The sequence below is a fragment of the Arachis hypogaea genome, chromosome 16 (genome assembly GCF_003086295.3).
Source record: "Arachis hypogaea cultivar Tifrunner chromosome 16, arahy.Tifrunner.gnm2.J5K5, whole genome shotgun sequence".
Lineage (NCBI taxonomy): Eukaryota > Viridiplantae > Streptophyta > Magnoliopsida > Fabales > Fabaceae > Arachis > Arachis hypogaea.
This window is the reverse complement of record NC_092051.1, coordinates 44,990,046-45,015,336: the sequence shown is the minus strand read 5'-3', so window position 1 is coordinate 45,015,336 and position 25,291 is coordinate 44,990,046. Positions and strand designations below refer to the sequence as shown.

Below are 25,291 nucleotides of genomic sequence, written 5' to 3'. Positions count from 1 at the left end.
CTGCTTTGAAGTTTGGTTCCTTGCTGTTACATCCTTGTCATTGGCTTCCTCTTTTTCATCTTGTTTCTTGTCATTTTCCTTTGGCTTCTTGGTTGCTCCTTCATTTTTCACCAAGATTTTTCTACTCCTTAGCTGTATAGCTTTGCACTCTTCCTTCGGATTTGGAATTGTATCACTTGGGAGTGAGCTTGATGGTCTCTCAATAGTAATTTTCTTGAAAAGTTGTCCAATCTGTCTTTCCATATTTTTCATGGAAGCTTCTTGATTTTTAGTTGTAAGTTCTTGGTTCTTCATCATTTTTTCCATCAAGAATTATAAATTGGTGATCCTATGAGAATCTTGTGGGATTGGTTGGTTGTGAGATGTTGAGGATTGATGGTAAGTGTTTTGATTGGTGGCTTGGTTATTGGATGGATAATGGTTAGAGTTGGGGTAAGTGTTTTAGGTTTTTTTGTATGTATTTTGATTATTATTCTGCTGGTTGTTGTGGTTTGTGTTTTTCCAACTGTTTTGGTTTGAATTCCTTTGCCATGGCTGTTGAGTCTGAGTGTGATTGTCTCCCCATTTGAGGTTGGGGTGGTTCTTCCAGGAGGGGTTGTAAGTGTCACCATAAACCTCATTGTGTCCAGAGCCTTGATTGTGCATGTAATTCACTTATTCTTGCTGTTGATCTTCACAAGCTTCTTCACCTTGCCCCCATGTGGTTGATGGCTGGCTTGTATTTACTGTTGTAACTTGGAGGTTATCAATTCTTTTGGCCATTTGCTCAAATTATTGTTGAATTTGCTGCTGCATCATTTTGTTTTGAGCTAGGATTGAGTCCACTCCTTCCAACTCCATCACTCCTTTCCTTTGTGATGGTTGGCGTTGTCTTTGGTGAGCAAAGAAATATTGGTTGTTAGCCACCATATCAATGAGATTTTGGGCCTCCTCTGCAGTTTTCATCAATTGTAAAGAGCCCCCGACTGAGTGATCTAGAGCCTCCTGAGCTTTCAATGTCAAGCCTTCATAAAAATTCTGCAATATGTCCTATTCATTGAACATTTCAGGAGGACACTTTCTGATTAGAGCCTTGTATCGTTCCCATGCCTCATAGAGAGGTTCAGCATCCATCTGTGTGAATGTTTGTACTTTAGTTTTCAATCTAATAATCCTCTGAGGTGGGTAAAATTTGGCAAGGAACTTGCTCACTAGATCTTCCCAATTATTGATGCTATCTCTTGGAAATGACTCCAACCATTGAGTGGCTTTGTCTCTGAGGGAGAAAGGGAATAACAGTAGCTTATAGATGTCAGGATGCACACCATTGGTTTTGACAGTATCACAAATCCTCATAAAAGTGGATAAGTGTTGGTTTGGATCTTCAAGTGGTCCTCCTCCATAGGAGCAGTTGTTTTGAACCAAGGTGATGAGTTGTGGCTTCAGTTCAAAATTATTTGCATTAACATTTGGGGTAAGGATGCTACTCCCACAATGTCTAGGATTTGCAAATGTATATGAAGGTGATGAGTATTTTTGTGGAAAAACGAATTTCTCCAAAACACCCAAAACTAACCGGCAAGTGCACCGGGTCGCATCAAGTAATAAAACTCACGGGAGTGAGGTCGATCCCACAGGGATTGATGGATCAAGCAACTTTAGTGGGTGATTAGTTTAGTCAAGCTAACATTGATGTGAATTGTGTGAAATTGTAGCCAACAGAAAGTAAATGACAATGAATTTAAAGTTGCAGAATGTAAATTGGCAAGTAACTTAAAGAACAAGAAATGTAAATTGCAAGAATCTTAAATGACAAGAAATATAAATTGCATTAAATGCAAAGGGAATTGGAAATTGGATTTGCAGAAATTAAACAAGGAAAAGTTAAATTTCAACAAGCAGAGAAGTAAAAGATGGATTTGATTGATTCGGAACCAAAACAGAAATGTAAATAAACATGAAAAGCAATAAACAGAGAATGTAAAATTGGAATTAAGATCTCAGGACCCAAGAGACTAGATAACTAAGTCTAGATCTCAATGCCTTCCTAGATCCAACAAGAACAATTGCAAAGGAAATGTAAATTTGCAGAGAAAGTAGATGAAGAGTAATTAACAGAAAATTCGATTCAATTAAGCAGTAAAGAAAGCAGAGAGAACTCTCAGAGGGAGAATGAAATAGAACACCTTCAATTCTCCACCCAAGACTCAAAAACAAAGAAAAGAAAATTAAAGAGAGCTCTCAAATCCTCGTGCTCCCTCGTGGAGCCAGCCTCCTCACAAATATGAAAATGATGCCTTATATAGGCTTTATAAAATGGAAATGAAAATGAAATTAAAAATAAATTACAATTAAATGAAATTCCTATTGTATCTATTTCTTGTGCCTTTGAGTAATGATCATGGGCCCTTGCTCTTGATGGAATTGGGTTGATAGAGGCCTTGGTTGATTGCTCTTGGAGTTTGAGGAGGAACCGAAGTGAACCAAATGAACCGGGTTGGAGTTTTGCAAAAGTTGGAGTAAAAGTTGGAGCAAAAGTTAGGGTCTAACTTTTGGTCCAACTTTTCATATCAGCCCCCATATTTTGCTGCTATCCACGTTGGGGCAAAAGTTAGGGGTCTAACTTTTGCTCCAACGTTGGCCTCCCTTATGCACATTTATGGCGCCAACTTTGTCCTCTTGTCATGTTGCCAATTTTATGCCCAATATAGACTATCATATATGGTTGGAAAGCTCTGAATGTCAGCTTTCTAACCCACTTGGAATCACTTCAATTGGACATCTACAACTCACGTTATGATCATTTTAAGAGGGCATGGTCGCTGGCTTTGGTGTGCAGCGTTTGAGGTAACGTTTGCCTCAAACGTTGGCGAAAACGCCAGTTCTGGAGGCTCAAACGTATTGTCCACCCCAAACTATTATACATTGTTGGAAATCCCTGAATGTCTACTTTCCATTGCCATTGGAAGCGCATCAATTGGAGCTCTACTGCTCGAGTTATACTCCGTTGAAGGTGCAGAGGTCAGTTGGCCTCACTGCAGGTTGCCACCATGTTCGTTTATGCACATTGCGGGGCAGTTTTCTCCTTTAATTTTAGTGTCCACCATGCAGTGCCATATATGCTTGGAAAGCTCTTGATTCCTACTTTCCATTGCTTTTTGAATCACCTCATTTGGAGCTCTGTAGCTCAAGTTATTCTTGTTGGAAGTATACCCCTTCAAGCTGTTGTGGTGTGTGGCGCCAACGTTAGCCCAAAAGTTAGAGGCTAACGTTGGCACAAACTTTTGCTCCTCCCCTTGTATTTTTCATGTGCCAACGTTAGCCCAAAAGTTAGGGGCTAACGTTGGCGCAAACTTTTGGTGGCCAGGGAGGTTTTTCTCATGCCAACGTTAGCCACCAAGTTAGGGGCTAACGTTGGCGCAAACTTTTGGTGCCCAGGGGTGATTTTCATGTGCCAACGTTAGCCCAAAAGTTAGGGGCTAACGTTGGCGCAAACTTTTGGTGCCCAGGGAGTGATTTTCAAGCTCCAACGTTAGCCCAAAAGTTAGGGGCTAACGTTGGGGCTAACTTTTCACCCAAAAGTTTGTGCAAAAGTTTGAGGCTAACTTTAGGTCCAGCTTTTTGCTTCCTGGTTCAATTTCACTTATTCCATTGTCCTCTCTTTACTCCTAGCTATTCCTTCTTGCTTCAACCTTTCTCCAAGCTTTCTTCACCTATCATTAATCAACCAAACACATCAACGCTATGCTTAAAATCATGAGATATTCATTCTTTCATAATATGTGATAATTATAGCATAAAACCTCATGAAATAGCATGAATTCACACATGGTTGATTAAATCAAAGGAAACATGAAAATCTACCCAATTGGCTTGCTTATGGCTCAAGAAAGTGCATAATTCAATTGAAACAAAAGAAAAAGGCTAGTGAAACTAGGCTAAGATGACTTGTCATCACAACACCAAACTTAAACCTTGCTTGTCCCCAAGCAAGAAAAGAATCATGCAGTAAAGATTGACAATCCAAGGCAAGAAGAATAGCAACTCAATGTTCATGGTAAGCTAGTTTTCTAAGCATACTACAATCACAAAAGAAATGTAAATGATTGATGCTTCCATCTAGCTCAATTTATGAAATCTTTTTCTTATATTTCTTCCTTGAAACAAGCTTTTGATTTTCTTATTAGCTTCTCCTTTTGGGTGCTTTGCCCCATGAGTTGATAACAAAGCTACGACTTCTAAATGCTTTGTTTTCAAGTATTACCACTTGATACATAAGCACCACAAGCATTTGATTAGAGGACTTCATTAAGCTCATTTTCCTTTTCTTTTCTTGACTCTCTAATCATTGATGCTCAGAGCCTTGAGCTTTGAGGGAGTGCTTTTGCACTTTGAGCCTAACCTTGACTTCTAATTGTTTTGTTTTCAAGCATTTGGCTTGATACATAAACACCACAAGTACTTAACAAATAAATTGCCATTGGTACTTAGAGCCTTCAGCTTTCTCATTCTTTCCCTTTTACTTTTCTTGCTTTAATTGTATTTGCTTCTTCAAGGTTTTCATGATTTTCAAAAGATTTCACAAACTGTACTAGATGAAAACTTCAATTAAATAAAATCCAATGCAATTGAGCAACAATTAATCATACTAGCTTTCCAATACTTGTATGCACATGCTAAACTCTTCTTTAGTTCCTTGTTTGTTTATGATCATGATGCTTTACTGCTTTTGAATTCACAAAACTCAAGTTGGTAATCACAATGGCACAGCACCATGTTGCAATTTAGAAATCAAACTAGGCCTTTTCATACACACATGCATACAGAGAAGGTAAAGACAATCATGCAGTTTATAGTGCTTGAAACAAATGAGAGGAAAAGGAACTTTACAACCTTGTAGTTCATCTTCTCTATTGTTGTCATTTTCCTCTCATTCTCCTCCTTCCCATACCAAACTCAGAATGCTTGCTCATCCTCAAGCAACTATTAGAACCGTGGCTATGGGGCTAAGATGGATCATGAATGTCTTACACAAGAAATGTTAGTAGTACATGTGTTTCAAGCAAGCAAAATTAAAGATAATAATCAAGTCACAAGAGACAGAGACATTGTGATTGCAAGCTTAAGAAGGTGAGCATAATACTTTGCATAAAGAATAAGTGGCACACCAAACTTAGTGTGACACTTTCACTTGGAATCAATGCAAGTATCCAGTAAAGATTTGAAGCAAATTATGTTGCATAGCAACACCAAACTTAGAATGCAATCCTATGTCAATTTATTTGAACTAAAACTAAACAAAAGAAACTGTTATATGTTAAATACAATCACCAAATGAAGAATCTGTTATGAATAAGGATGTCTTGGTGATGTATGAACAAAAACAGTTAATGAAGAAAAGCATTAAAAACAAGTAAATAAATGAAACAAAGAGAAAACAAAAATTATCCAACTAAGAAGAAAAATAACACTGTAAAAGGCAATATGATTATGCAGACAAGTGATGTTGCTGGATTCATTGCATAGAAAATTAAGTGGCACACCAAACTTAGAATCTTAGCGTGACACTTCATGTAGAATTGATGCAATCATCCAAACGGGATTGAAAACAATTTGTTGCAAGGCAACACCAAACTTAGAATGTGATCATATGCCAATTTATTGAAATTTAAACAAAGCAAGGAGAAGAAATGTACCTACTGTCTACCTGTTCTTTACTTTCTTCCTTTTCTTCCAATTTGTTAAGAGAAATGACTTCAAAGGAGGAGAAGTTTCAGCTACTGTCCCTTGCCTTGGCCTTTCCTCAGCAAGCTTCCTTTTGCAAATGGCTTGATTGATCTTGCTTGCTGGATCAGGGACAGGATTGGTGCTCTTGTTAGTTGCCTTCACTTCTTTGAATCCAAGTCTTGGTTGCTGTGTGATTATTGGAGTTTTGTATTCATCCAGAGCCTTTTGAACTGATGGTTCCATGAACTCCTCCTTCATGTACTTCTCTGCCTCACTTGAGTTTGGAATGACTTCCTCACTTTTTTGCTCCTCCACTTCCTCTTTTACACTCAACATTTGTTTTAATAGCTTTTTCATTGAGGAGGTTTGTTGATCTTCCCAACATTTCTTTATCTCCTCTTCATATTTTTCGATCACAGATTCAAGGGAAGTTTGTGAGGGTTGTGAATGTTCATGTTCCTTTATCACCTCAAGAGCAGTTTCAGGTTCCACTACTTTCACCACCTCTTCTTTTTTTGTAATTTCACTTGACACAGAGACCTTGCATTCTTGTTTTTCCATTTTCTCCTTCCTTGCATTCAACAATTGGCCTACCATCACTTCCATGTTTTTGAGGGAGTTTTATAGTTCTTTATGGTATTTCTCTTCCTCCTCCGCAAATCTTTTGAGCATGGACTCAATCTTTGAGAGGCTTTGGTTCATGGAAGTTTGTGTGGGTGGTGAGTTTTGACAGAGGCTTTCTGTTGAAGCGTGGTCAAGTGATGATATCTTCGGATGAATATCATATGGAGCATTAGAATTCCCTTCCCAGCCACCATTAGAATCATGACTTGCATCATTTTGTGGTGGAGGGAAATATCCCATATGATTTTCTTTCTCATCTTGTGGTTCTGAAGCATAGCTCCATGAATTGGAGTGCCCAGAATTTGAAGTTTCTTGGTGATATTCCCAACCACCATTAGAGATTGGTGATGGTGGGTGATATCCCATAGAATTTGGTTGATCATAAGATGAGTTGAACTCCATTTGAGTTTTGTAAAACACACAACCAAGGAAAATTGAAATTACTCATATCAGAGATGAGAATTTCTTAGTGAGGCAAAAACTCAAACACCTTGGTTTCACTTTGAAACATAAAACAAAAATAAAGAAAATGCTTGATCTAGACTTCTCACCCACATAATCATTGTTGATCTAATCAATCCCCGGCAACGGCGCCAAAAACTTGATGAGTATTTTTGTGGAAAAACGAATTTCTCTAAAACACCCAAAACTAACCGGCAAGTGCACCGGGTCGCATCAAGTAATAAAACTCACGGGAGTGAGGTCGATCCCACAGGGATTGATGGATCAAGCAACTTTAGTGGGTGATTAGTTTAGTCAAGCTAACATTGATGTGAATTGTGTGAAATTGTAGCCAACAGAAAGTAAATGACAATGAATTTAAAGTTGCATAATGTAAATTGGCAAGTAACTTAAAGAACAAGAAATGTAAATTGCAAGAATCTTAAATGACAAGAAATATAAATTGCATTAAATGCAAAGGGAATTGGGAATTGGATTTGCAGAAATTAAACAAGGAAAAGTTAAATTTCAACAAGCAGAGAAGTAAAAGATGGATTTGATTGATTCGGAACCAAAACAGAAATGTAAATAAACATGAAAAGCAATAAACAGAGAATGTAAAATTGGAATTAAGATCTCAGGACCCAAGAGACTAGATAACCAAGTCTAGATCTCAATGCCTTCCTAGATCCAACAAGAACAATTGCAAAGGAAATGTAAATTTGCAGAGAAAGTAGATGAAGAGTAATTAACAGAAAATTCGATTCAATTAAGCAGTAAAGAAAGCAGAGAGAACTCTCAGAGGGAGAATGAAACAGAACACCTTCAATTCTCCACCCAAGACTCAAAAACAAAGAAAAGAAAATTAAAGAGAGCTCTCAAATCCTCGTGCTCCCTCGTGGAGCCAGCCTCCTCACAAATATGAAAATGATGCCTTATATAGGCTTTACAAAATGGAAATGAAAATGAAATTAAAAACAAATTACAATTAAATGAAATTCCTATTGTATCTATTTCTTGTGCCTTTGAGTAATGATCATGGGCCCTTGCTCTTGATGGAATTGGGTTGATAGAGGCCTTGGTTGATTGCTCTTGGAGTTTGAGGAGGAACCGAAGTGAACCAAATGAACCGGGTTGGAGTTTTGCAAAAGTTGGAGTAAAAGTTGGAGCAAAAGTTAGGGTCTAACTTTTGGTCCAACTTTTCATATCAGCCCCCATATTTTGCTGCTATCCACGTTGGGGCAAAAGTTAGGGGTCTAACTTTTGCTCCAACGTTGGCCTCCCTTATGCACATTTATGGCGCCAACTTTGTCCTCTTGTCATGTTGCCAATTTTATGCCCAATATAGACTATCATATATGGTTGGAAAGCTCTGAATGTCCGCTTTCTAACCCACTTGGAATCACTTCAATTGGACATCTACAACTCATGTTATGATCATTTGAAGAGGGAATGGTCGCTGGCTTTGGTGTGCAGCGTTTGAGGTAACGTTTGCCTCAAATGTTGGCGAAAACGCCAGTTTTGGAGGCCTAAACGTATTGTCCACCCCATACTATTATACATTTTTGGAAAGCCCTGAATGTCTACTTTCCATTGCCGTTGGAAGCGCATCAATTGGAGCTCTACAGCCCGAGTTATACTCCGTTGAAGGTGCAGAGGTCAGTTGGCCTCACTGCAGGTTGCCACCATGTTCGTTTATGCACATTGCGGGGCAGTTTTCTCCCTTAATTTTAGTGTCCACCATGCAGTGCCATATATGCTTGGAAAGCTCTTGATTCCTACTTTCCATTGCTTTTTGAATCACCTCATTTGGAGCTCTGTAGCTCAAGTTATTCTTGTTGGAAGTATACCCCTTCAAGCTGTTGTAGTGTGTGGCGCCAACGTTAGCCCAAAAGTTAGAGGCTAACGTTGGCGCAAACTTTTGCTCCTCCCCTTGTATTTTTCATGTGCCAACGTTAGCCCAAAAGTTAGGGGCTAACGTTGGCGCAAACTTTTGGTGGCCAGGGAGGTTTTTCTCATGCCAACGTTAGCCACCAAGTTAGGGGCTAACGTTGGCGCAAACTTTTGGTGCCCAGGGGTGATTTTCATGTGCCAACGTTAGCCCAAAAGTTAGGGGCTAACGTTGGCACAAACTTTTGGTGCCCAGGGAGTGATTTTCAAGCTCCAACATTAGCCCAAAAGTTAGGAGCTAACGTTGGGGCTAACTTTTCACCCAAAAGTTTGTGCAAAAGTTTGAGGCTAACTTTAGGTCCAGCTTTTTGCTTCCTGGTTCAATTTCACGTATTCCATTGTCCTCTCTTTACTCCTAGCTATTCCTTCTTGCTTCAACCTTTCTCCAAGCTTTCTTCACCTATCATTAATCAACCAAACACATCAACGCTATGCTTAAAATCATGAGATATTCATTCTTTCATAATATGTGATAATTATAGCATAAAACCTCATGAAATAGCATGAATTCACACATGGTTGATTAAATCAAAGGAAACATGAAAATCTACCCAATTGGATTGCTTATGGCTCAAGAAAGTGCATAATTCAATTGAAAAGAAAAGAAAAAGGCTAGTGAAACTAGGCTAAGATGACTTGTCATCAGAAGGCAAAACTCTCCTCTGTGGTGGATTGTTGTTGTTGTTGGCTACTCCTGCTAGTGGATTTGGTGGATTTGTTGAGTGTTCCTCCATTTCCTGGAACTCTTCCTCTGATTCTTCCTCTCTAATAATATTTTTCCCTCTTGCCTCTCTTCTTAATCTCCTGAGGGTTCTTTCGTCTTGTTCACAAAAGGTGGGTATAGCTCCCCTTGTCCCTGACATACAAACCTAACATAAGAATCACATAAAACCAGAAAAACCAGGAAAACTTCACTCTATTGCTAAAGTGAGGTTTTAGTTAGCTTAAGTGAAAATTCAAACAGTTAGTGTGTTAGTCAAAAAGTAAAAAAAAAAAAAAAAAGAAAAGAAAAAGTGCTTGATCTAGACATTCACTTTCCTTAATCATTGTCAATCTAATCAATCCCCGGCAACGGCACCAAAAACTTGATGTGTGAAAAATGATCCAACACAAAACTCACCGGCAAGTGTACCGGGTCGCATCAAGTAATAATAACTCACGTGAGTGAGGTCGATCCCACAGGGATTGAAGGATTGAGCAATTTTAGTTAGGTGGTTGATTTAGTCAAGCAAATAAGTGTTGATTTGAGTGATTTGTATCCAACAGAAGCTAAATTGCATGAAATTTAAAGGGAAAGGGGTAATTAACAAGAATTTAAAGTGCATAAGAATTAAAAGAGCTAATTCTTAAGGTGCAAGTAATGTAAATTGCAGAAACTTAGATTGCAAGAAACGTAAATAACTGAAACTTAAAATGCAAGAAATGTAAATGGCTTGAATCATAAAAGGATCCAGGAATTGGGAATGCAGAATTTAAATAAAAGGCAGTAAACATCAATCAACAGAGGAATAAAAGATGACTTGAATTGAAACAGATCTCAAACAGAAGAGTAAAATTGCTTGAAAAATCAAACAGCAAATGAATCAAACTTAAATTTGCAGATTCTCACTAAGAGAATAAAGATCTCAGGGGTCAAGAGACTAAAAAACAAGTCTAGATCTCAATTCCTTCCTTGATCCAACTAAGAATAATTATAGAAGAAGTAAAGATGGTAGAAGAAGTAGAGATGAAAACAGTAGAGAAAATTAGATCCAAATCACAATGCCTTCAATTATGCAGAAAAATAAACAGAAAGAGATCTCAAGGTGAGATTGAAATAGAATTTCTTCAATTCTCCACCCAAGATCCAGAACAAAGAATAGAAAGTGCAGAAGCCAGAAAAAAGAAGAAGAGAGATCAATTCTCCTTCCCAATTCCAAAACTCCCAAAGCTAGAAAATAAAATTAAAAATTTAAAAGTAAGTAAAAAGGTCCTCTCTAACTCAAACTAGCTTTTATTTATACACTTACTATTTTTAGATTTTAGAAGTTGGAGTGGGCTTTTTAATTTTGTGAAGAATTGGATTTTATTTTATTTTTGAACTCAAAATTGAGTCATGGTGCCCTCCCAGGGCACGGCTCAGTTGAAATACCAACCTGAGCGCCCAAACTTGTCTCTGGCTTGCCCAATTTGTGCGTGTCCTAGCCTTGTTCATGTTGCACATCAATAGAGCTCAGTTGGAAAATTGAACTGAGCTTTCTATTTTGTCCTTGGTGTACCTAATTGTGCGCGTCCCAGCACCCTTGGCTGTGTCGCTTGTGTGCATGGTTTCCTCCTTGGTGTGCTTCCTAGCGTGCCAATGTGTGGGGAGTGGGGGGAGAGTAGCACTCAGTTGGGAAAGCAAACTGAGCTCCCCATTGTAGCGCCTGGTTGTGGGCTTCATGCTTCCAAGTTCGATCCTTGGTGGAAGCAATTTGGTGCTGATTTCCTTGGAAGAGTGGAGCGCTCCTTCCTTGGCTTTCATGAGGCTCCCTAGTTCGAACCCCCTTGAATGCATTTTAGCCAATTTTGGCTTATTTCCATTGCAAGGAGCGTTCCTTGCTTCCCTTGGGTCATGAGTTCGAAACTTGGTGGCTTCATTCCTTGGAATTTTGCTTTGAATTTATTTTTGAAGAAGCCCGATAAAGCTCACTTAGTGAACTGAGCTTTATGCTCTTGCCTTGCTTTCTTTGATGCTCAGTTAACTAAGTTAACTTAGCTTTATGCGTTGCTCCCCTTTTTTCGTTCTTTGTGAAGCTCGGTTCACTCACCCAACCTAGCTTCCCTCCTTTCTCAATAATGCCACGCTTTTTCTTCTCCTTTGGCTACGCTTCTTGTTTCCTTTGGGCACGCTCCTTAGGCCACGCTTTTCTTATTTTTTTCTTTTCTTCACCTACAAGTAATCAAAACAACCAATCAAAGTATCACCAAATTCACAAGGTTTAAAATTTATTCACAATTCAATTAATTCTAGCTTAAACTTCATGATTTTGTGTCAATTAAAGGGTGGTTGATTGATTTCACCAATTCATGCAAATCCACTCTAAATTACTTTCTTACAATACAAGAAAGTACATAAAACCTAATGAAACAAGTGAAAATTGCTTGAAAAGATAGCATAAGATGACTTGTCATCAATGTATTCGAATGAGTATGTAAAATACACTTTAAATACTAAACAGATGACTAGTAAGTGTATAACAGTCTATTTAATGCTAAAACCCAGTTCTGAGGCCCACTTGGTGAGTGTTTGGGCTGAGCTTCAATGAGATCCACGTGCTATGAGGCTCCTTGGGCGTGGAATGCCAGCTAGGGGGTCCTCTCTAAGCCTTTGGACACTGGGCTCTGCTCTTTGGGCGCTGGACACCTGGAAGGGAGCAGGAAACTGGCGTTGAATGCCAGTTTTGGGCCTTCCAATCCGAAGCAAAGTATAAACTATTATATATTTCTGGAAAGCTCTGGAAGTCAGATTTCCATATCCTTTGAGAGCACTCCATTTGGACTTCTGTAGCTCCAGAAAAGCTCTTCCGAATGCAGGCAGGTCAGATTTGGACAGCATCTGCAATGCTTTTTTTTGTCTCTGAATCAGACTTCTACTCTAACTCCTTAATTTTAGCCAGAAAATACCTGAAATTGCCCAAAAACACAAAAACTCATAGTAGAATCCAAAAATATGAATTTAACACTAAAACCTATAAAAACTTAATAAAAAACTAAATAAAATACACTAAAAATTATATGAAAGTGATGTCAAAAAGCGTATAAAATATCCGCTCATCATAGATCTTTAAACCAAAAGGCAAGAGCAAGAAGCCAGTAACCCTTTAAACCAAAAGGCTAGGGTAAAAGGATCCAAGGCTTTGAGCATTGATGGATAGAAGGGCCTAAAGGAATAAAATCCTGGCCTAAGTGGCTCAACCAAGCTGTCCCTAACCATGTGCTTGTGGCGTGAAGGTGTCAAGTAAAAAGCTTTAGACTAAGCGGTTAAAGTCATGATCCAAAGCAAAAAGAGTGTGCTTAAGAACTCTTGACACCTCTATTTAGGGACTATAGTAAATCTTAGTCACAATTTGAAAAAGTTCACCCAGTTAAAGTGTCTGTGGCATTATTGTATTCGGTGGTAATACTGGAAAACAAGGTGCTTAGGGTCACGCCCAAGACTCGAAAAGCTGTGTCCAAGAATAAAAAAGAACTGAACTAGGAGATTCAATAATATCATCTGGATTCTAAGTTCCTAAAGATGCCAACCATTCTGAGTTTCAATGGATAGTGTGATGCCAAAACTATTCAGAAGCAAAGAGTTACTAAGTCCCGCTCATGTGATTGTAACTGAGCTTCATTGAAAACTTTGAAATTTATTATCTTAATTTTCTTTTTTATCCTACTATGTTTTTAGTTGCTTGAGGACAAGCAACAGTTTAAGTTTGGTGTTGTGATGAGCGGATATTTTATACGCTTTTTTGCATAGTGTTCATATAGTTTTTAGTATGTTTTGTTTAGTTTTTATTAAGTTTTTATAGGTTTTAGTGTTAAATTCACATTTTTGGATTCTACTATAAGTTTTTGTGTTTTTGGACAATTTTAGGTAATTTCTGGCTGAAATTGAAGAGTTGAAGTAGAAGTCTGATTTAGAGATAGAGAAAGCATTACAGATGCTGTCCGGATCTGACCTCCTTGCACTCGGGAGAGCTTTTCTGGAGCTATAGAGGTTTAAAAGGAGCTTTCTCCGATCCGTGTTTGATTTATTTCTAAGATGTATACTCGCTCTTCAAAATGGAGAATAGGATGATCAGACAATCAGCTCTGTTCGTCATACTAAGATGAACGTGCCTGACAAACACCCGTGTCTACTTGGGTTTGTGTGAATACGTGACTGGAAAGCGCAAACCAACAGTTGTGTTTATACATCTCTCAGACGGCTAATCCACGAATTCGTTGGAGACTTTTTGAGACACCAGTTCAGCCAATTTCCGGGGAGCTTAGGGTCTCTGTGGTATAGGCTAGAATCCAAAGAAGCAGCATCCTCTGATCCAGAAGATTTGACCTTGTCTGTGGCATTTTGAGTAGGATTGCCAAGAGAATGAATTGCTAGAGCTTTACCCTTCATTAGATTGCATTACCATGGCCAATGGCATTCAATCTGTAGCAGAGGAGATCAATGACCACGGCCCATGCCGTTGATCACATATTGCCTGCCATAGAAGAAATCATTCACAAGCAGAGAAGACAGTGATACCAGAGTTAATTTAGAAAGGCAAAGCAACTCCAATCCTTTACCTTATTCCTATTACTGATTTTTATCTAAATACAACTTATGAATAGTTTTCCCTTATCATAAAAACACAACCTTCTGATTTTGCCTGACTAAGACCTGCAAGATAACCATAGCTTGCTTCAAGCCAATAATCCTCGTGGGATTGACCCTGACTCGCTCAGGTATTACTTGGACGACTCAGTGCACTTGCTGGTACAGCTGTATGGAGTGTGGGGATTTGTGCACCAATCACCTTTTAAATTCAAATTATTTTCAAATCTTTTCAATTCTACAATCTTTTCAAATCTTTCTCAATTCCTTTTCAAATCTTATTCAAAATTTTAAATCTTTTTCAATTCTTTTTCAAATCTTTTGTTAAACTTTTAAATCTTTTTCATATCTTTAATGCTTTAACAATTTTAAATCGTATCTTTCTTATCTTTTTAAAAGATTTTGAATCATATCTTTACTATCTTTTATCTAATTAATTTTTGAAACCCCCACCCTCCCTATATATATAGCATTTGTACCACTGACTCCCTCATCCACCTTCCATTCGAATTCTTCTCCTCTTCTTCGTCTTCCTCTCCTTTTTCTCTTTGCTCGAGGATGAAAAAAACTTTTAAGTTTGGTGTGGAAAGAACCTTGATTTCTCCTTCAGTCGAACTCCATAGCTCCAAAGAATGGAAAACCCACTTCAAGAAGCAAGAAAGAATACGACCTACCAACACCAACAATTGTCTTCAAACCTTACAGATTTTACACCAAGCAGCGTGAAGAACATTATTATAAAATAATGTGTAAGAGGACCGTGATCCCGGAAGCCATATTCGAATTAAAAGAAGATGAGTACTCGGAGATCTAAAAGCAAATCTGAATGAGAGGCTGGGAGACTCTGGCCAACCCTATAACCAACGTTGGAATAGTAATGATCCATGAATTCTATGCAAATCTGTGGATGACAGAAAAGCAAAAGAAAGATGGACAAGGATTCCATACATTTTATACCATGGTCCGAGGAAAGACTCTCTACTTTCATCTTGACAAAGTGAGGGAGATCTTTAAATTATCGCCACAAAGGGATGATCCAGAATCCTTTAATAGGAGGGAACAAGCCGATCCAAAGCTGGATCAGGTCTTAGAAAATATATGTCTTCCTGGAACTCAATGGATCAATGACACAAAAGGTAAACCAAACCAACTGAGAAGAGTGGACCTCAAACCAGTTGCTAGGGATTGGCTGGACTTCATTGGGCGTTCCATACTCCCCACTAGCAATCGGTCTGAAGTCACTACTAAAAGAGCAATGATGATTCACTGCATCATGATGGAAAATGAGGTGGAAGTTCACCAATTAATTCCCATTAAACTGTACAAATTTGCAAACAGGATGTCAACTTAAGCCAGATTGGCCTTTCCAAATCTTATCTCTTGCTTGTGTAATGAGGCTGGAGTTCTGATTAATAGAGACTTATGTATCCCAATAGACAACCCAATTACCAAGAAAGTGATGGAAAGCTCCAGAATACCAGACGATCATCCCAAGAGAAAGACACCTGAGCCTCAGCAAGAACAGAACAACCCTCCAATTGAATACTGGACTCAGTTGGCAACATCTGTTGCACAATTGCAATCCACTCTGGATCAATTGAGAGGGGAGCAAAAGGACCAATCCTGCATGCTTTGCAAACTGGTTAAGAAACAAGAGAAGCAGGGGTGTGAACTAGAAGAGCTGAAGTGTCAGAAATTATCTCCTGAAGAGAATAAGGACCACCATGACTAAGGTGGCTGAGTTTCATCCTATCTAAGTCTTACTCCAGTGTTTTAGCTTTCTATCTTTTAATTTGAGAATTGCATGATCACTATTAGGATTTTATTTTTAGTTATTTCCCTTCAATTAAATATAAAGTATTCCTCTTATCATTCCATTGAACTTGAATAAAATTTTGAATTGTTTATAGAAGTAAGGTACATAATTTCGAGTTATAAATTAAGGATAGTCTAATTATTTGATGTGGTGGTGTTACTTTTACCTTCTGAATGTATGAATCAACAATGTATATGTGATGTTGAAGTTAAGTGTGTTGGCTCTTGAAAGAATGATGGAAAAGGTGAAGTATTATTAGTAATCTGAAAAATCCAAAAAAAAAAAAAGATTCTTGAAGTAAGAAAAAGCAGCAAAAAAAGAGAGAAAAATCCAATAGCTCTTAAAACCAAAAGGCAAGAGTAAAGATCCAAGATTTTGAGCATCAATGGTTAGGAGGGTCTAAGGAAACAAAATCTTGGCCTAAAAAGTCCAAATGAGCTCCTTCCCCTAACTAAATGCTTGTGGTGTGAAGGTGTCAAGTGAAAAGCTTGAGACTGAGCAGTTAAAGTCGTGATCCTAAAAGCAAAAGAGTGTGCCTAAGAACTCTGGGTACCACTATCTGGGGTTTCTAGAAAAGCTGAATCACAATCTAATTGGATTCACCCAGTTAAGTGCCTGTGGCTTTTATGTATCCGGTGGTAATACGAGAAAACAAAACGCTTAGGGTCACGACCAGGCTAAAAAAGAAGCTCTGTTCAATAATAAAAAAGAACTAAACTAAGAGAGTCAATAATATCATCTGGAATCTGAATTCCTAAAGAGACCAACACTTCTCAGCTTCAAAGGATAGTGAGATGTGATGCACGGAAAACTTGTCTCATAACAAATTTCCTTCGGCAAGTGTACCGAATTTGTCGTCAAGTAAAAACTCACAGAAATGATGCAGTAACATAAAGACCAGCACACAGAGACCTTCTTCAACACCAAAAACTTAAAAGACAGAATTAAAAAAGGTTCCAACTATGAGTATCTATTAATCAAAAGTGCATTCGGACTTCCAATTTTCAACAATTCTTAGTATAATGGAATTAAGTGACAATACAACCTTTGGGTGATGATTTCTAGTTGCTCTTTTTCTTTGTCATCATCCTAGTCATTGCTACTTCACTTCCTTGGGTGAAGATGCACTATTTCCTCATAAGATTCCTGTAAAGTTATTGGAAGTTGCTTGTTCCCAAAGCACTTGAGACATAATTAGCTTGTATGTGTGCTTGTGGCTGTTGAACTTACTTTGGTGTGCGAACACCAAACTTAGTTCCTTGCCCAGTACAGAACATTGCATATATGCAGAGAACCTCATATCTTGTTGTTAATATGACAATTATTACTAAGGTCTAACTACATCTAAGTGGTTTCCCTTGATTGGTTGGAGCTAGCAATGTGTTTTGGGAGTGGGGTGTAATTCTAAGGTCTTTGGTGGAACACCAAACTTAGAATCACACTTTCACTCTTGACTTGTTTTGGTGTGGAACACCAAACTTAGCTCCTCGCAATACAAAAGGAAACAACTTGTGATCCTTATTGAAAAATAGATGAAAAGGAAACTACCTGAGGTTGGGTTGCCTCCCAACAGAGCGCTCTTTTATCGTCGCTAGCTCGACGGTTCCTCCTTTACTTGAGGTGGTAATTTACTCTGGGGTTTTCCCCCATGTTGCCCAGATAATGCTTGAGTCTTTGTCCATTCACTGTAAAAGTCCTTTCAGAGCCTTCATCCATGATTTTGATATGTCCATAAGGCGAAACTTTTGTGACAAGAAAGGGTCCGGACCACCTTGATTTGAGTTTTCCTGGGAATAGTCTCAATTTGGAATTGTAGAGGAGTACTCGTTGCCCCTTTTCGAAACTCCTAGGTGCAACATGCAGGTCATGTCTTCTCTTTGCCTTCTCTTTATACATCTTGGTGTTTTCATAGGCCTGTGACCTGAATTCCTCCATTTCTTACAGCTGCAAGGTCCTCTTTGCACCAGCAGCAATGCTGTCAAAGTTTAGTATCTTGATAGCCCAGAGAGCCTTGTGTTCCAGCTCCAGTGGTAAGTGACAAGCTTTCCCATAAACCACTTGATAAGGGGACATCCCAAGTGGTGTTTTGAATGCTGTTCTGTATGCCCAAAGAGCATCATCCAGCTTCTTCGACAAATCCTTTCTTGATGCACCCACAGTCTTTTCCAGAATCCTCTTTAGCTCTCTGTTGGATATCTCAGTTTGTCCACTTGTTTGGGGATGATATGGTGTAGCTACCTTATGTTTTACCCCATATCGTAGGAAAAGAGCTTCTAGTGGTTTGTTACAAAAATGGCTCCCTCCATCACTGATGAGTGCTCGTGGGACTCCAAACCGGCTAAAGATATTCTTCCTGAGGAAGTTCATGACAACCTTGTTATCATTTGTTGGGGTTGCAATAGCCTCTACCCACTTGGAGACGTAATCTACTGCCACCAAAATGTAATTGTTTGCATATGAGGTTGGGAATGGTCCCATGAAATCAATTCCCCACACATCAAACAGTTCTAGTTTCAAGATGAAATTCTGTGGCATCTCATTTCTTTTGGGTAAGTTTCCAGATCTTTGGCATTCATTGCAGCTCCTTACTAGTTCTTTTGCATTCTTGAAAAGGGTGGGCCAAAAGAATCTGCTTTGTAACACCTTTGCTGTAGTTCTGTCTCCTCCAAAGTGGCCTCCATAACATGAGCTGTGGCAGTCCCATAGGACCTCTCGTCCTTCTTCTTCCGAAACACATCGTCTAAGGATCCCATCTGAACACTTCTTGAAGAGATACGGCTCGTCCCAGACAAAGTACTTTGCATCATTCATGAGCTTCCTTTTTTGATGTTTATTGATCTCTGGAGGTAATGCTCCAGATGCCTTGAAGTTGGCGATGTCTGCGAACCATAGTGCTTTGTGAACTGTCATCAACTGCTCATCAGGGAAGAGCTCGTTTACACTTGTATCATGTGCTCCACCTTCATTATGAGGAATCCTGGATAGGTGATCTGTTACCTTCTTCTCCACTCCTTTCTTGTCTCTGATCTCAATATTGAATTCCTGCAACAATAAGATCCATCTTATTAGTCTGGGTTTTGATTCTTGCTTGGCAAACAAATATTTAAGTGCTGTGTGGTCTGTAAAAACAATCACTTTCGCACCAATGAGGTATGATCTAAACTTGTCAAATGCAAAAACTATTGCTAGCAACTCCTTTTCAGTAGTGGTATAATTTGTTTGAGTATCATTAAGGACTTTGCTAGCATAGTATATCACGTGGACTAAGTTATCTTTCCTCTGTCCCAACACTGCCCCAACTGCAAAATCAGATGCGTCACACATCAATTCAAATGGTGAATTCCAATCAGGTGGGGAAATGATAGGAGCAGAGGACAACCTCATTTTCAAATTTTCAAAGGCTAACATGCATGTTTCATCAAAGATAAATGGTGTATCTGATACAAGGAGATTGCTTAAGGACTTGGCTATCTTTGAAAAATCTTTAATAAACCTTCTGTAAAAACCAGCATGCCCTAAAAAGCTCCTAATTGCCCTGACATCACTGGGTGGAGGCAGTTTTTCAATAAGTTCTACTTTGGCTCTGTCAACCTCAATGCCTTGGTTAGAAACTTTGTGACCAAGGACTATTCCTCCTGTCACCATAAAGTGACATTTCTCCTAGTTCAAAACCAGATTGGTCTCTTGGCATCTTTTCAATACCAAGGCAAGGTGATGTAGGCAGCTAGGAAAGGAATCTCTGAATACCGAGAAATCATCCATAAAAATTTCAATGAATTTTTCTATCATATTTGAAAAGATAGAAAGCATGCAGCGTTGGAAAGTCGCAGGTGCATTACATAGCCCAAATGGCATGCGCCTGTAGGCAAACACTCCATATGGGCAAGTGAATGAGGTTTTCTCTTGATCTCTGGGATCAACCACTATTTGGTTATATCCTGAATAACCGTCGAGAAAACAATAATAAGCGTGTCCTGCGAGTCTTTCCAACATCTGATCCATGAATGGAAGGGGGAAATGATCTTTTCGTGTAGCCTCGTTGAGCTTCCTGTAGTCTATGCACATCCGCCATCCTGTGATTGTCCTTGTAGGAATTAGTTCGTTCTTCTCATTGGGAACCACGGTAATTCCTCCCTTTTTTGGGACGACATGCACGGGGCTAACCCAGGGGCTGTCTGAGATTAGGTAAATTACCCCCCTTGCCACAACTTCATAACTTCCTTCTGTACCACTTCCTTCATGATTGGGTTCAACCTCCTTTGGGATTGAATGGATGGTTTGGCATCTTCTTCCAGCAGTATCTTGTGCATACATATGGCCGAACTTATCCCCTTCAAGTCAGCAAAAGTCCAACCAATGGCGTCTTTGTGTTGTCGCAGTACTTTGAGCAATTCTTCCTCTTGATCTTGGCTGAGGCATGAACTTATGATCACTGGGTAACTTTCATGTTCTCCTAAGTATGCATATTTGAGAGTGGGTGGTAGTGCTTTAAGTTCAAGTTTTGGTGCTTCTGACTTTTCGTTTTCTTCCTTTGGTGCACCTTGTATATGAATCTCTGCTGTTGCAACCTCTTCACTTGATTCAGATTCCTCATCTACCAATCTCTCAGGTTCTTCAGGTTCTTCTTCTTCAAAATTCTCTTGCACTTCCTCCTCAAGTACATCTAACCTCATGCATTCCCCCAATTGTTCTGGTGGGTAACTCATGGCCTTAAACACATTGAATGTCATCTTTTCATTGTGTAGTCTTAAGGTAAGATCACCTTTTTGGACATCAATGACAGCTCCAGCAGTGGCCAAGAACGGTCTTCCCAGGATGATAGAAGCCTTGACTTCCTCCTGCATGTCCAGCACTACAAAGTCTGCTGGGAAGATAAAATCTCCAACTTTCACCAGCAAATCTTCTACGACGCCATGCGGGAATTTGAACGACCTGTCTGCCAACTGTAGGGCCATTTTTGTTGGTTTAGCCTCCTCTATCTTCATCTTCCTCATCATAGCTACTGACATCAAGTTGATGCTGGCTCCTAAGTCACAATGGGCTTTCTCCACTGTGATTTCCCCTATAATGCAAGGGATATGAAAACTCCCAGGATCCTTCAATTTCTGGGGCAGTTTGTGCTGAATGATAGCACTACACTCTTCTGTTAGTATCACAGTCTCGTTGTTCTTCCAACTTCTTTTCTTAGTCATGAGCTCCTTCAAGAACTTGGCGTAGAGTGGCATTTGTTCTATTGCTTCAGCAAAGGGTATGTTGATTTGCAGCTTCTTGAAGATTTCCAAAAATCTCGAAAACTGATTGTCATCTCCCTTCTTTTTTAGTTGCTGAGGGTATGGAACTTTTGGGATGTCTGGTTTCAGCACTCCTTCCTTTTTGTGTGAACTCAAAGTCGGAACTTGAGCTTCATCCTGCTCTTCTTGTGGTTTCTGGGGGGTTTCCTTCAGTTCCTTCCCACTCCGAAGGGTGATAGCCTGACACTCTTCCCTTTTGGTTGAGTTAGTTTTACTGCGAAGGTTATGGCTGGGAATTTGCTTGAATAAATAGCCAATTTGTGTCTCAAGCTTCTTGATGGCAGCATCCTGATTTTGCATATTTGACTGCACTTCCTCTCTGAATGCTTTACTGTCCTGGATATCCTTGCATATGCCTTCAAGTAGATTTTCAATCCTTGAGATTCTTTCATCAAATGATGACAGGTCAGATTGAGGAGGGTTGTTCTGGCCTTGATATGAATGTGAAGAGGTGTTGTTATTGGGATGTTGATATGGTCTAGATGTGAAATTGTTTGGATTTGGGCGTCTTTGATCAAGGCTTTGGTCTTGTTGATTTCCCCACCTAAAGTTTGGGTGATTCCTCCATCTAGGGTTGTAGTTCTTGGAGTATGGATCATGATTTTGCCTTGGTGAATTCCCAATGTAGTTGGCTTGCTCCTGGCTACCCTCTGCTTCTTCATTCACTTTTTCTTGGGTTGTTGATGAAGTGGAGATTGCTGCTACTTGGTTCCTCTCTATCTTCTTGGTGAGGTCAGCCAGCTGCTGGGTAATGAGCTTGTTTTGGGCCAGCAGAGCATCTACATTGTTTAGCTCCATCACTCCTCTTGTGTTCCCTCTTTCGGAAGCATAGAAGTATTCGTTCTCGGCTACTATTTCAATGACATCGATGGCTTCCTCAATAGTCTTCTTCTTGTTCAAAGCTCCTCCGGATGAATGGTCTACGGCCTTCTTTGACTCATAAGACAGCCCTTCATAGAAAATGTGCAGCTGCACCCATTCATTGAACATATCTGGTGGGCACCTCCTTGTTAAGTCTTTAAACCTCTCCCATGCTTCATATAGAGTCTCACCATCTTGTTGCCTGAAAGTTTGGACCTCAGCTCTCAGCCTATTGATTCGTTGAGGAGGGTAAAATCTTGCTAAGAATTTATTCACCACGTCTTCCCAAGTTGTCAAGCTTTCCCTTGGGAAAGATTCCAGCCACTTGGCTGCCTTATCCCTGAGTGAGAATGGAAATAAGAGCAGTCTATAGGCGTCAGGATGAACACCATTAGACTTCACTGTGTCACATATTCTCAGGAAGGTGGTTAAATGTTGATTTGGGTCCTCTTGGACACTTCCTCTGAATGAACAGTTGTTCTGCACAAGGGTGATGAGCTGTGGCTTCAGTTCAAAATTGTTGGCATGGATGGTTGGCTTTTGAATGCTACTTCCACAGTTTCCTGGGTTTGGATTGATGTAAGAGCCTAAAACTCTTCTATCCTCCCCAGCATGATTTGCTCGACCTCTTCCGCCATGGTTGTGAGCCTCTTCTTCATTATGGTTTTCCATGTTTTCTTCCATGTTTAGTTCAAAGTATTCCTCAAAGTGTTCCTCCTCTTCTTCACCACCTACTACACGTTTTTCTCTTGCCTCACTCCTTAGTCTAAGGAAGGTTCTCTCAGGTTCAGAATCAAAGGAAGTTGAAGCCCCGCTTCTTCTCCCTGTCATACAACCAACAAGTACAAGCAAAGAGAATAGGTGCAGAAAGTATATCTGTCAGAATTACTGTTAGTGTGAGTGATGCAATATATCAAACAGTTAGTGGGTTAGTGAGATGAATAGTAAATAACAAAGAAAAAGTAGGGGGAAGGGAAGAAATTAACTAAAATAGGAAGTAAATAACTCAAACAGAAATTTAAATCAAACAAAAATAAAATGCTCAATCTAGTTATCCTCCAATCTAATCATTGTTGATGCACAATCAATCCCCGGCAACGGCGCCATAAACTTGATGCACAGAAAACTTGTCTCATAACAAATTTCCTTCGGCAAGTGTACCGAATTTTTCGTCAAGTAAAAACTCACAATAGAGTGAGGTCAAATCCCACAAGGATTGATTGATCAAGCAACTTTAATTAGAGGAATGTTCTAGTTGAGCGAATCAGGAATTAAGTTAAGAATTGCAGAAAATTAAATGGCAGGAAAGTAAATGGCAGAAAATAAATTACAGAATCTTAAATGGGAATGGGGGAATTGCTCATAAATGTAAATGACAGAAATTAAAGAGAATGGGTAAGATCAGAAATGGGAAGTTCATTGGGCTTAGGAGATGTTGCATTCTCCGGATCAATCTCATTTACATCTCTTCTTCAATCAATGCACTCATTGATCTCCTTGGCAATCTTAAGTGATTGAATTACAATTTCTTGTAGTTCAATCTCTCAAATCTTGATCAATAGCCAATTCCTTGGTCAATTGCTCATGAGAAGAGATGAAGTATGGTCACTGATTATACCACATGCATTTCCCAAATCAAGCATTGAGAGGATTATAGTCACATATCCATCCAAACCCAATTTGGTTCAGCATGAGAAAGCATTTCTAGCTTGATCTCTTTATTCCTCTTCCAAGGTTCAGAAGAGATCCAAGTATGAATAGTTTCTTTTCCAAGATAACTACCCAATTGGATGAAGATCGAAAGCTTTCATGTAAAATCAAGAGAAAAGATAGAAGAAGAATAATGAAAACTAGTATTGATCCATCAAATTACAACAGAGTTCCCTAACCCAATGAAAGGGGTTTAGTTGTTCATAGCTCTGAAAAATGAAAACAAAGATGGAGAATACATGATGAAAACTAGAAGAGCAAGAAAGTAAAATACAGGAAGTAGTTCTATGCTATTTTCCAACTCCCCGAAAAAAACCCTAAAATAATTCAAAGCTACTCCTATATATACTACTCTTCTCATCTTCTAGTTGGCTCTTCAAGTCTTGGGCCTTTGGATCTTGAGTTTGAAGCAGTTCTCTTCTTCATTTGGGCTTGGCTTTACTTGCAGAGAGAAAGTGTAAAGTGGGCAGAGACTTTAGCTAAGGACGTTAGGGGTGTTAACGTTTAGTGAAAATATGAGTTCGAGAATGTTAGTGACAATCAACTTTCTCACTAACGTTCCTAAGTTATTTTTTGTAGGAGGTCAACTTTCATTTAGGCTTGGCATTTGTCCGGACTTGCTTCAATTCCTCTTTGTGTGAGCATGAAACCTAAGAATTTGCCCGCTTCTACTGCAAAGGTGCATTTTGCGGGATTGAGTCGCATGTCATGCTTCCTTATAGTGTCGAATACTTGAGCCAGGTCGGACAATAATGTCTTTTTGCTTTGCGTCTTTATTAACATCTCGTCCACGTAGACTTCCATGATTTTTCCGATATGATCTAAAAAGACTTTATTCATTAGTCTTTGATACGTAGCTCCCGTATTCTTGAGACCGAAAGGCATTACAATGTAGCAGTAATTTACTTTTGGCATCAAAAACGAGGTATTTTCTTGATCTGGTGGTTACATAGGGATTTGGTTGTATCCTGAATATGCATCCATAAATGAGAGGTATCTATATCCGGATGAAGCATCTACCAGAGCGTCGATACTTGGGAGTGGGTAAGGATCTTTTGGGCAGGCTTTGTTGAGATCGGTGTAGTCGGTGCACATTCACCATTTCCCATTTGATTTTTTCACCAAGACGACGTTAGCTAGCCATAGCGGGTACTTGACTTCTCTTATGAATCCTGCCTCTAGTAGTGCTTGTATCTGTTCTTCCACAGCTTGGGATCGTTCTGGCCCAAGTTTTCTTCGTCTCTGCTGTACCGGCCGAGATCCTGGATAGACCGCCAACTTGTGACACATTAGCTTGGGGTCTATGCCTGGCATGTCTGCAGCTTTCCATGCGAAGAGATCGACATTATCTCGTAAAAACTGTACTAGTAATTCTTTTACATCTCCCGTCAGGATCGTGCCAATATTAGTTGTTTTGTCCGAGGTGTCTCCGATCTGAACTTTCTCTACTTCACCCTCGGGCTGCGGACGGAGTTCTTCATGTTTCTGAATTCCACCAAGCTCAATTGTATGGAACTCTTCTCCTCTGCCTCTGAGGTTTAGACTTTTGTTATAACAGCGGCGTGCCGT

At 39.3% G+C, this 25,291-nt stretch overlaps 1 non-coding gene across 1 annotated transcript; it reads left to right on the top strand.

The window, feature by feature from the left end:
- The first annotated feature begins 22,136 nt into the window (after positions 1–22,136).
- Positions 22,137–22,243, top strand: LOC112760774 (small nucleolar RNA R71). Its single transcript, XR_003181197.1, has one exon. It is a non-coding gene; the product is annotated as a small nucleolar RNA R71 (small nucleolar RNA).
- The last annotated feature ends 3,048 nt before the right edge of the window (positions 22,244–25,291 follow it).